The sequence below is a fragment of the Odontesthes bonariensis genome, chromosome 11 (genome assembly GCF_027942865.1).
Source record: "Odontesthes bonariensis isolate fOdoBon6 chromosome 11, fOdoBon6.hap1, whole genome shotgun sequence".
NCBI classification, from domain to species: Eukaryota; Metazoa; Chordata; class Actinopteri; order Atheriniformes; family Atherinopsidae; genus Odontesthes; species Odontesthes bonariensis.
The window spans coordinates 9,514,870-9,524,727 of NC_134516.1; positions in this window are offsets into that span (position 1 = coordinate 9,514,870).

The window sequence follows — 9,858 nt, forward strand, 5'->3', positions numbered from 1 at the left end:
TAATAACCCTGTGATTATGCAGTTACACACATGAATGCATTTAATATGATGAAATGAATATAATACAATATTCAAATAATTAACTCAAAATGCCATATGCTACATTAATATGCTACAAAGTTAAAACAGTATTAACCGTCTATAACTGTAAATGTAAATAACTCCCCATCATGTTTCTCCTCCTTTTTTATGGTAACCTCAATTATTTGAGAGACTACATCTGTGCAGCACAAATGAATAAAACAAATTCCAAATTGAGAAGCAAAGAGTGTTGTATTTTGTGAATAACTGTAAATGATTCTGGCTTTGGTTTTCACAATCACATTCAGTGGATGACACTCACTGTCAAATAAAAATAAAAATAAAAATAAAAACATGAAGGCTGTTCTTGGCAAAAATGTTTAACGTTATTGTAACGGACACTATACATATAGGTCAGGAGTGCATTAAAGTATGTACATGGCCGTCCCTCCTCTCTCTCTCTCATACACACACACACACACACACACACACACACACACACACACACACACACACACACACACACACACACACGTAATGTTGACTATAGGCCTACACTCTTCCTCCAGTCATCCAGAGTCTGTCCTGACTCTGGACTGTAGCACCGCCCCTTTAGCTGTGTGTGTCCAGTCTGTTTGTTTTTGTCCTGGCCACACACTTTGCAGGTGTCGTGGTATTTCTCCTTTTTCAGCCTCTTCCGGGGCTGTTCCCCCCTTGCCATTCGCTCCTCATCCTCCTGGGCAGCTTTGTTCAGCCTCCAGGCACGTTGCCTTGGCTGGGCACCTGGAAGGCACTCTGGAGGAGCTTGTGGTTGAGGAGCCTGAGAAAAAGGAGGAGCATGTGTAGAAGGAAAGTGGAGAAATGGGGGAGCATATGAAAAGGGAGCTTGAGGAGGACGCTACATATTATGTGGCAGATCCAGCAAAACAAAACAAAAGCTATGTTATTGGGATTGGATGCAGAGAAGGTGTTTGATTCGGTGAGATGTTTTTTTTTGTATAAGGTGTTAGATAAATTTGGATTTCACTATACTCTGATAGAAGCTTTCAAAGCTGTTTATAATAACCCAACAGCAAGAATTAAAACAAATGGCAGCCTCTCAAATTCTTTTGCTTTGGAGCGTACCTGTAGACAGGGTTGTCCCTGTTCACCACTTCTTTTTGCCCTTTTTATAGAACCTCTTAGTCAATACATTAGGCAAAACAAGCAAATCAAGGGTATAAATATAGCAGGACAGGAACACAAAATATCCTTGTTCGCGGATGACGTGTTAATATTTTTATCCCAACCATTAACATCTCTAACAACTTTAATGTCATCATTAGATGTGTTTGGAAGATTATCAGGATATAAGATAAATATTCATAAAACTCAAGCTACCTTTAATTTTAACCCACCAGATGATTTGGCAACTAAATATAGCCTGAGTTGTAACAAAAATTCAATGAAGTATCTGGGAATTAATCTTACTCAAGATATTACAAAATTATTTGAAGCCAACTATATCCCTCTCAACCTTAAAATTTGGGATTTTCCAAAACTCTCATCGTTCTGGCATGACATCCTTGATTGTCTGGAACATATGTTTCAAATGACTATACAATTTGATGTCAGCTCAATGTATTTTTGTACCACAGTATTACATTTGCAATCAACAGCAGACAAATATCGAATGAAGATATTATTGATTGGAGCAAAGAAAGCTATAACGAGGAAATGGCTACAACCCAACACACCGACACTGGAAGACTGGCAAGGGACTATTCACGAAATCTACATCATGGAGAGACTGACATTCGCTCTGAAATTACCGTCTGAGAAATTTAAGAGTCGGTGGTCAAAATGAATCATGGAGACCTGAACTGCTTTAAGTATCTCTACTACATGGCTTGAAGTACCAGTTTACTAATCTTGATGGAAAAATTAATGAATGTGACTCTCTTTGTTCAATTGTTACTATTTTATACACTGTAAAATGAAAGGGAGAGTAACAGCTTGGAGGGTAAGTTAGCGCAGTTATCCAGACACAGGTTTTTGTATAGATCTGTATGAGTGTAACAGTGCTGAAATGATTTTCTATGTATCTCCCTGATAAAAACAAAAGAAAACAAAAGAAAAAAAAGAAAAACATGGCCGATATTCTAAAAAGACAACCCCGCCTTCTACCTCACGTGACTTTGTTAGGAGTTGTTCGGAATTGTGTTCGGACCTCGTTTGAAACTCTTTGATGTGTTCGGAATTGGGTTAGGACTTGTTAGGACATGTACAATGTGTTAGGAAAATGTTAGGATGTGTTCGGACTTCGGAGACAGTCCAGAGACTGGCGGGTACGGCCAACCTTGTCAAGAAACACAGCATTCATTTTATAGCAAAAATACCAATTTCGCTTTAACTCCGGAAAGGAAGGCTATTTCCTTTGCGGAGTTAAGGCGAAATTGGTATTTTTGCTATAAAATGAATTTGTTCACTCAAACCAAGTTAAAACTCCTTTGTCCTTCATATTTCCCCATGTCTAAGCAGGTTTCAACCATAAACATCTTTAAATTACCTTGTATGAGAAAGAAACACAGCAATAACCTTATTTTGAAGAATTAAGGCGAAATTTGGATTTTTGCTATAAAATTAATTCCTTCACTCAAACCAAGTTAGTCCTTTGTCCTTCATATCTATCCATATATAAGCAAGTTTCAAGCATAAACTTCTTTAAGATGACTCATATTCATTTTCCCATTAGAGGACTGTGTGGACAGGGTTGGTCAAGCCAAGTTTGTAACCAAACCTTATCAAAAGGTAGCAGGCATTTCCCCTTAACTCCAATTTTGTTATCCCTGATCATTGAGGCCCTTTGGACTTTCAAATGCACCTGCTACATTTCAAAGACTCATACACATTGTCTTTAGTGGTATGAAGAATTATGAGGTATGTCTTGATGACACTGCAGTCTATTCCAATGCGTGATCTGAACACATTAATACCTTACACACTGTTTTTCAAGATTAAAACAAGCTTCCCGCACTCTAAATCTAGAGTTTGTCGTTTGGTTTTCCCCTGCCGCCCGGTAAGCTCCAGCTCTGTTTGCATTTATTTTGTGTGTTGCCTAGTAAGTAAAAGCTGAGTTTTCTTGTAGGTTTTGGTACATTATTAGGTTATTTTCCCTTTTCTTTGTTTTTCTTTAATACATTGTAATTTTTATACACTTACTGTGCACTGTGGGATTTATTTGGAACCTGTGTGTCTGTTATTGTGTTTTACTTTCCACATTCATTTCCTGGAGGGTGAAACTCCCCCAGGTGGCGTTGTCGGTTGATCTCCCTCCCCGTAACCGCATGGTGATTCTGCCACATTCGGAAAGAGATAGGTCAAGGCAGTGTGCATCCACTCACTGCTAAAGTCCAAAACATTTTAGATTTGGACCAGATTTTTTGGAGGGAGGGTGTTACAGCCCTAACTGTATCTTTGCTTTGTGTATCTGCTATATTGACACACTATTTTGTTCTCTCCAAGGACATTTGAGGAGGTGGTCCTTCAGTGGGAACACATTTGCATTCACAGTGAACACATTTAGCACAAGATGTAAATTGTTTTTTAGACTGTACAACATATTAATGGTTGAAAGTTGTTACTGCAATGCCAGAACAGTGCTACTTCATGTGATCAGCATGGATCAACAGCTGGATCGGTCACTGATTTTTTTTTTTAACTTTAAATAAGTTACATTATATCTGTTGTTTTCATTATGTAAATATGATATTTAGTTTAAGTTAAGCAGAGTTCAATTGTTATATATAACTCCTTCCTTCTACCTGTTGTATTTGTACTTGCCTATCAAAATTACGTAGAGATTCGAATTTCACCAGCTAAATGGCTGGACTTACGTTATGTTAAGCCTGATTTATGGTCGTCTACGGAGAGCGACGGAGACCTCCCGGAGACCTCCCGGAGACACTCTCTGTTGCTTGTGTGTGTCGGCCAAAATTCCTATCTATCCGTCGAGGCGACAGTGACTCGCGGAGACCGCAAGGGTTGTGATTGGTCGGCTAACAACATCATTCCCGGAATCACTTTTGCGGTTTAGCTCCTTCCTCTCAGAACAACAACACCGCCATTTTTGAAAGAGTTTACTGTGTGCCGGTCAACATTTGGTCAAAATTATTTGCATTTCAATATCAATAAGCTCCAACTCCAACAAAAATCTTTCTCTCTCGGTCGCCATCGTTCACTGTGAGAAGTGGAACAGAGCCGGAAGGTAAACAATCAATCAACGACTTTCACGATAGACGTCGTGAGATTGGGTCGTCTAACGTAGCGACGCCTACGGGAGGTTAATTGCCTTGCGTATCCAACATCCCAACGGAGAACTTCGAAAGGTTTTTTGACCACGGAGTCGGATAGCGACGGAGAAGCATACCGAGGCCTTTATGTTGATTTGTGTTTCTGTAGACCACACACACCCACATCTCCTCTCATGTCATCACATCCTTCATTAAACCAAGAAAAAGGAGTTTGTGTTTCCAGTGTTTTAATCAACACACCGTGGCGACGGCTTCCTTCACCTGAACCACTGAGTTCAGGTGAGTCTCACTTACAAATTGGTCCTTTTAGCCGGATAGAGCCGTTACCATGCCAACCAGTAGACGCGATCATGATAGAACGTCAAGTCCTCGTTCCCGCAGAACGACCCACAGGCCTTCTCACTTTAAAGATTATGTTGTTGATTATGGAGATGAAGGAAATGGATTGACAACACCTTCCCCCAGGAGTGTAGCAAGCCGAGCAAGTAGCCTTGGATCTTTATTACGGAGCCCTGGTCCATCAAGCCCTCCGACTCACCTTATGCAGCAGATTGTTGAGAGCTCTTACAACAAGTCCTTCTGAGATCCCCCATACAGACCTCCGCCACATCTTCAACAGCAGCATCAAGGCAACAGTCACCATGGTCTCATCTCCAGAAGGTAGATGGCACTGCAGGCACTGGATAGAAGGTATGGACGACCCTATCAGTTTGTCTTTAAATAACTTACCCCCATCCGCGCGCTGCAGATTCAAAATTCAAGATTTTATTTATCCCGAGGGAAATTGCTGTGCAACAGTTATGATATAAGAGGGAAAGTACTCAAGTAAAATAAAAAATAAAAATAAAAATAAAACTAACATTAAATGGACTGTACTTGTATAGTGCTTTTCTAGTCTAACTGACCACTCAAAGCACTGCTAACACTACATGCCACATTCACCCATTCACACAGCACATCTATGTCTATACACACTGGCCCTCATTTATCAAACTTGCGTAAGACGAAAAACATGCGTAGGACGTGTGTACGTTCTTTTCTGCGCAAAGGTTGGCATTTATCAAATCCATCGTGAGCGCAGGAAAGATGAAATCGCCACGACAGGTCTGAAGCCGTGTACGCACTTTTCCATTTTGACTTGCGGTGACTGCAATAGCATACATAAACAGCAGCGTCACTAGTGCGTGCCTCATGAGTCGCAACAAATCCCTAGGTTAAAATTACAGACTTATCACTTCAAAGAAGGCCCATGTTTTATTTGACTTCAACATAAATATAAACATAAACGCAAATTAAATAAATTAAACAAGTACAACTCCGTAATTGGAAGAGTGATGGCTCATTATTCAACCGCCTATTTAAGAGGTGATTCTAGCGGCGCGGTAATGGCGAAACGATGGCAGATCTGGCTTTGTTAGAGGACCTGAACGCGCGCATCAGGCGCGAGAGAGTGTTCCGGGACCGGCAGGATTTCTTTCGGGAAAATGATGAGTGGCTTATGAGCTGTACAGGAGAGGCGCTTTAACACTGCGCATACGCATACGCATACGCATACGCGTGCCACTGTGGAGAGGTGTATAGGGCTCCTAAAGGGCAGGTGGATCTGTCTCTCGGCTGCGGGGGGAACCCTTCTATATACGCCCGAAAAGGTATGCAATATTATTATTGCATGCGGGGTTCTCCATACATTGCCCAAAAAAATGGAGTGCCATTTCCAGATGTACATCCAGAGGACCCCGTACCCAGAGATTCCTACCACCAGCCTGCACAGCCAAGAGCGCTCAGGAGGAGAGAGGAACTTATTCAGCGATTCTGACTTTTGGTAAGCATTCTGTTATTCAAGGAAAAAAGACGTAGCTCCGATCAGGCCAGCCACCCTCTCCTCCAAGGCACTCAAATCCAAACCTGGATCGGACAGCCGTCCCAGCTGTCAACAGCGTTTCTTTGCCGCCTTTTGTCTATCCATGTCGCAAATTCTAGAGGTGCGGCCTCTCAACCCCCTTTTGTAGAAGGCGTGGTTAGGATCATTACGATGGATTTCGGCCGCCGGATTTATCAACAGCCGCTCGGTCTTACGATGGGATTGGTGTGGTACGCATGTTCTGTAAATCTCACTTGAGCCTCTGCGTACGACGAGTTCTCTGCTCATATATATGATGCTTTCTACGACGGCCACTATGTGCATTCTAGTCATTCACACACACATTCATACACCAATGGATTTATCCGTAGGCAAAGTTGGATTCAGTGTCTTGCCCAAGGACACTTCAACATGTAGCCTGGGGAAGCCGGAGTCAAACCGTCGACCTTCCGATTGGTGGGCGACTACTCTTCCTCCTGAGCTACAGCCGCCCAATAACATAAGTAACTGAATACGATATGTAGTGTGCAAATTAACAGCCTCAATAAATAAAATAAAAATTATATATTCAAACAAAGTGATCTGGAGAAAGTGGCATTGGGTTGTGTTTCCACCGACCCTCTCTCTACCTGAGGTAGATGAATGAAACAGTCTGCTGGCCACAGGCAGAAAGGACTTCCTCTGGCAGTCTTCAGTTCAGTCTTACACAGGGGTGGAATGAGTCTGTTGCTGAAGGTGTTTCTGTGTGAGTTTAGTACCTGGTGGAGAGGGTGAGTGTTGTTGTCAAGGATACGATACAGTTTACACATTATCCTCCTCTCAGACACCACCAACAAAGAGTCAAGCTGGACCCCCCAGGAAATCCACCACCAGCTTCTTTGTCTTGGTGGTATTAAGATGCAGATGGTGAGTCCCACACCACCCGACGAAGGAATCCACAACACCCCTGTACTCCTCCTCCCTCCCATTTACTGACACAGCCAACAATTGCAGAGTAATCCAAGATGACTCTTCCTTGCATGTACAGGCCATCGTAGGTATGCTGAGAGCCCTCAATGCAGACGGCCTGGAAGAGCTGCACAGTGGGTCCAATGCAAAATGTCTCCTTAACACACTACCCCGCTCACAGCAGCAGAGATTCAGGAGACACCAGATTAGAAAGAACAATGAACCAAGTAAAAACATCTCTGCTAGAGTTTGCAGAGTGGCTGCAGTTGGAGGCAGACTGTCTTGAGTTTGACCCTGCAGACCAAGGCTTTCAGGCAAAAAGAGAGCAAAAGCCTCGGCCCCTAAATGAACAAGCCACTGTTATGCATGGAGCAGAGCACACTACTGTGGGAGAGCGGTCTGTTCAATAAATTCCCCATAAGAGGCTGACCACGACGAGTCCGACTAATTTTTCTCCACGACACTACATGTGTAGCAGGATGATTGCTTTCCCTGTAGTTCTGCCCGCCCACAGTATTGTCCCCTTTAATTGCCCAGCATTTAAGAAGAGGGATCGGTAGATCTGCCCTCTTTCGCTCTCTCTCTGGCAACGGGTGCATGTGTTCCTCTTCCAGGTTACCTGGCTGCAGGTTGTGCAGACGCTCTGCATTCTTCTCTCCTCTGGTGTTGTGCAATTTATGTTCAACCGCGCAGGTATGTTTTTTCCATCCGTGCACGCTAATTAATGTCATGTGTTTATGTGCAGGCGCTGGCAAGTGGACGGAGCATGCCTGCTCATTCCCCTCTCGGTGCCGGAATTATGCCACGCTGAGGGCTCGGCACCCGGCCAGTGGCGCCACCACGTGGTGGCTAGGAGTGGCTACAGCCACCATCAGATCACTAGCTGCCACCCCGTTAAGGCTGATTCATACTCGGCGCAAACGCCCAACTGTTCTGGCTCGAGAACCATTAATGACGTCATCGAAAGCGCCAGCCCCTTCACAGTTCCTTCAGCTCATAAGCGCAGTTTGCGCCGAGAATGCGTCACATTTGCAGTTCTCTCCAGACCAGCGAGCGTCACTGTTGAGGAAACAAGCTGAAAAGCACACGAAGAAAGCATACACAATGCCACCTGTGGTGTCACGTCAGCAGAGGCTGGCACATCTGATGCGGAATGAATTTACTCTGGGTGTAGAACTGTATATGTATCTCAGAGCTAAGCGGCTGCGGCAAAAACAGAAGAGAAGGTGGAATGTTCGTCCTTTGCAACAAGACGAACGTTGTCAAACGTTGTCCCAGTGTAACTTCATAGACGTGCCGTACAGATGTTTGTAGAGGCGCACCCTCTCAGTCACCGCGGTCTCTGCAGTGTTCATTTTTTCTTTTTCTTGGTCAGCTGTTTCCAGTTGAGCGCGTGTGAAGTCAGAAAAAAAGTTGTGTGCGCGCCCTTGCGCCGCGCGAGGATTTTCTAGCTTGCGAAGGGGGGCGTGGCGGAATTTTGGGACACGTGACCGTTTGCGCCATTTGCGACCAGCTAGTATGAGCGAGGTCGCGCCGAGTAAGAATCAGCCTTTAGCCACCACAAGGGAGGTGGCTAAAGGGAGCGCATACTCTCTGAAGTTAGCATGCTAAGCGGAAAGTTAGCTAAGTAACTAAGTTAGGTGAGTAACTGACCATTTTGCTCAATTGTCAATCTACAGTGGTCAAAGGATGAAACGGAAACGTGACATTTCACAGTTTTTCAAGAGTGGAGGTACTACAGGGGAGAAAAAGGAGAAGGAGAACCCAGACGAAGTTCAAGAAGTATGCAGTGAGGATGTGCCCAGGGAGAGAACAGGGACAGAAGGGGCACACGATGAAGCATCGATTCCTGGGCCTGCAGGTAACGTTCTGCTACTGAATAGGATGTTTCTGTTAATATACGATAACATCAGCAGTATTCTGGCATTGTTCAGTGAGTTAATATTATTAAAGTGTGACAGCAATAATAAGAAATCAGTGTTTTAATATATGAATATACTGTAAATTCAGTAAATCAATAAATAGGTGTTTTTTTTGGCCGGGTATGCCACCCCAAGATTTTGCCTTGCCCCCACCAGCCACCCTTAGGATTTATTTCTGCTGGCGCCACTGCACCCGGCTACCACGAGTTGAATCGCTCTGCGTCTAGGGCTGCTGCTGCTTTATATGGATACGATCAACTGCTTTATATGGATACGATCAACTGCTTTATAGGGATGCAACCAACTACCAACTGTAGTGTGTGTCAGGGTTTAGCTACCTGAAGCAACAGGAGGTGGAAAGCAATTGAGAGTTTCTTTAATCATTTTTTTGATGTTATTTAGATAATTTAATGGATTAGTTTCTTGAGTTAAGTCTGTATAATATTACTTTGATGTCATTATCCTTTTCTTTTCCATCTTTGTGTTGGAACGTTATTTATTGTTTTGGATATATTTTCGGTCTCCCACTAACTGTCCCTCTGTGATTCCGGGAGATTGGACCGAAAAAGAAAAAGTTTTCAGTGCAATCTGTTGGTTTCCTTAGCTAGGAAATTGTTTTTGAATTGGCTCTATATGAACGAATTGGATTATTTTATGAATAATTATGATTACAATGAATTGAATTCCAATTGGCTTGAATTGGACTTACTATCTAAGTGCCTTGAGATGACATTAGTTGTATTTGGCGCTATATAAATAAAAATGAATTGAAAAATTCTAGGTGCTCAGGGCCTCACTGGTGAACCCTTTTTGG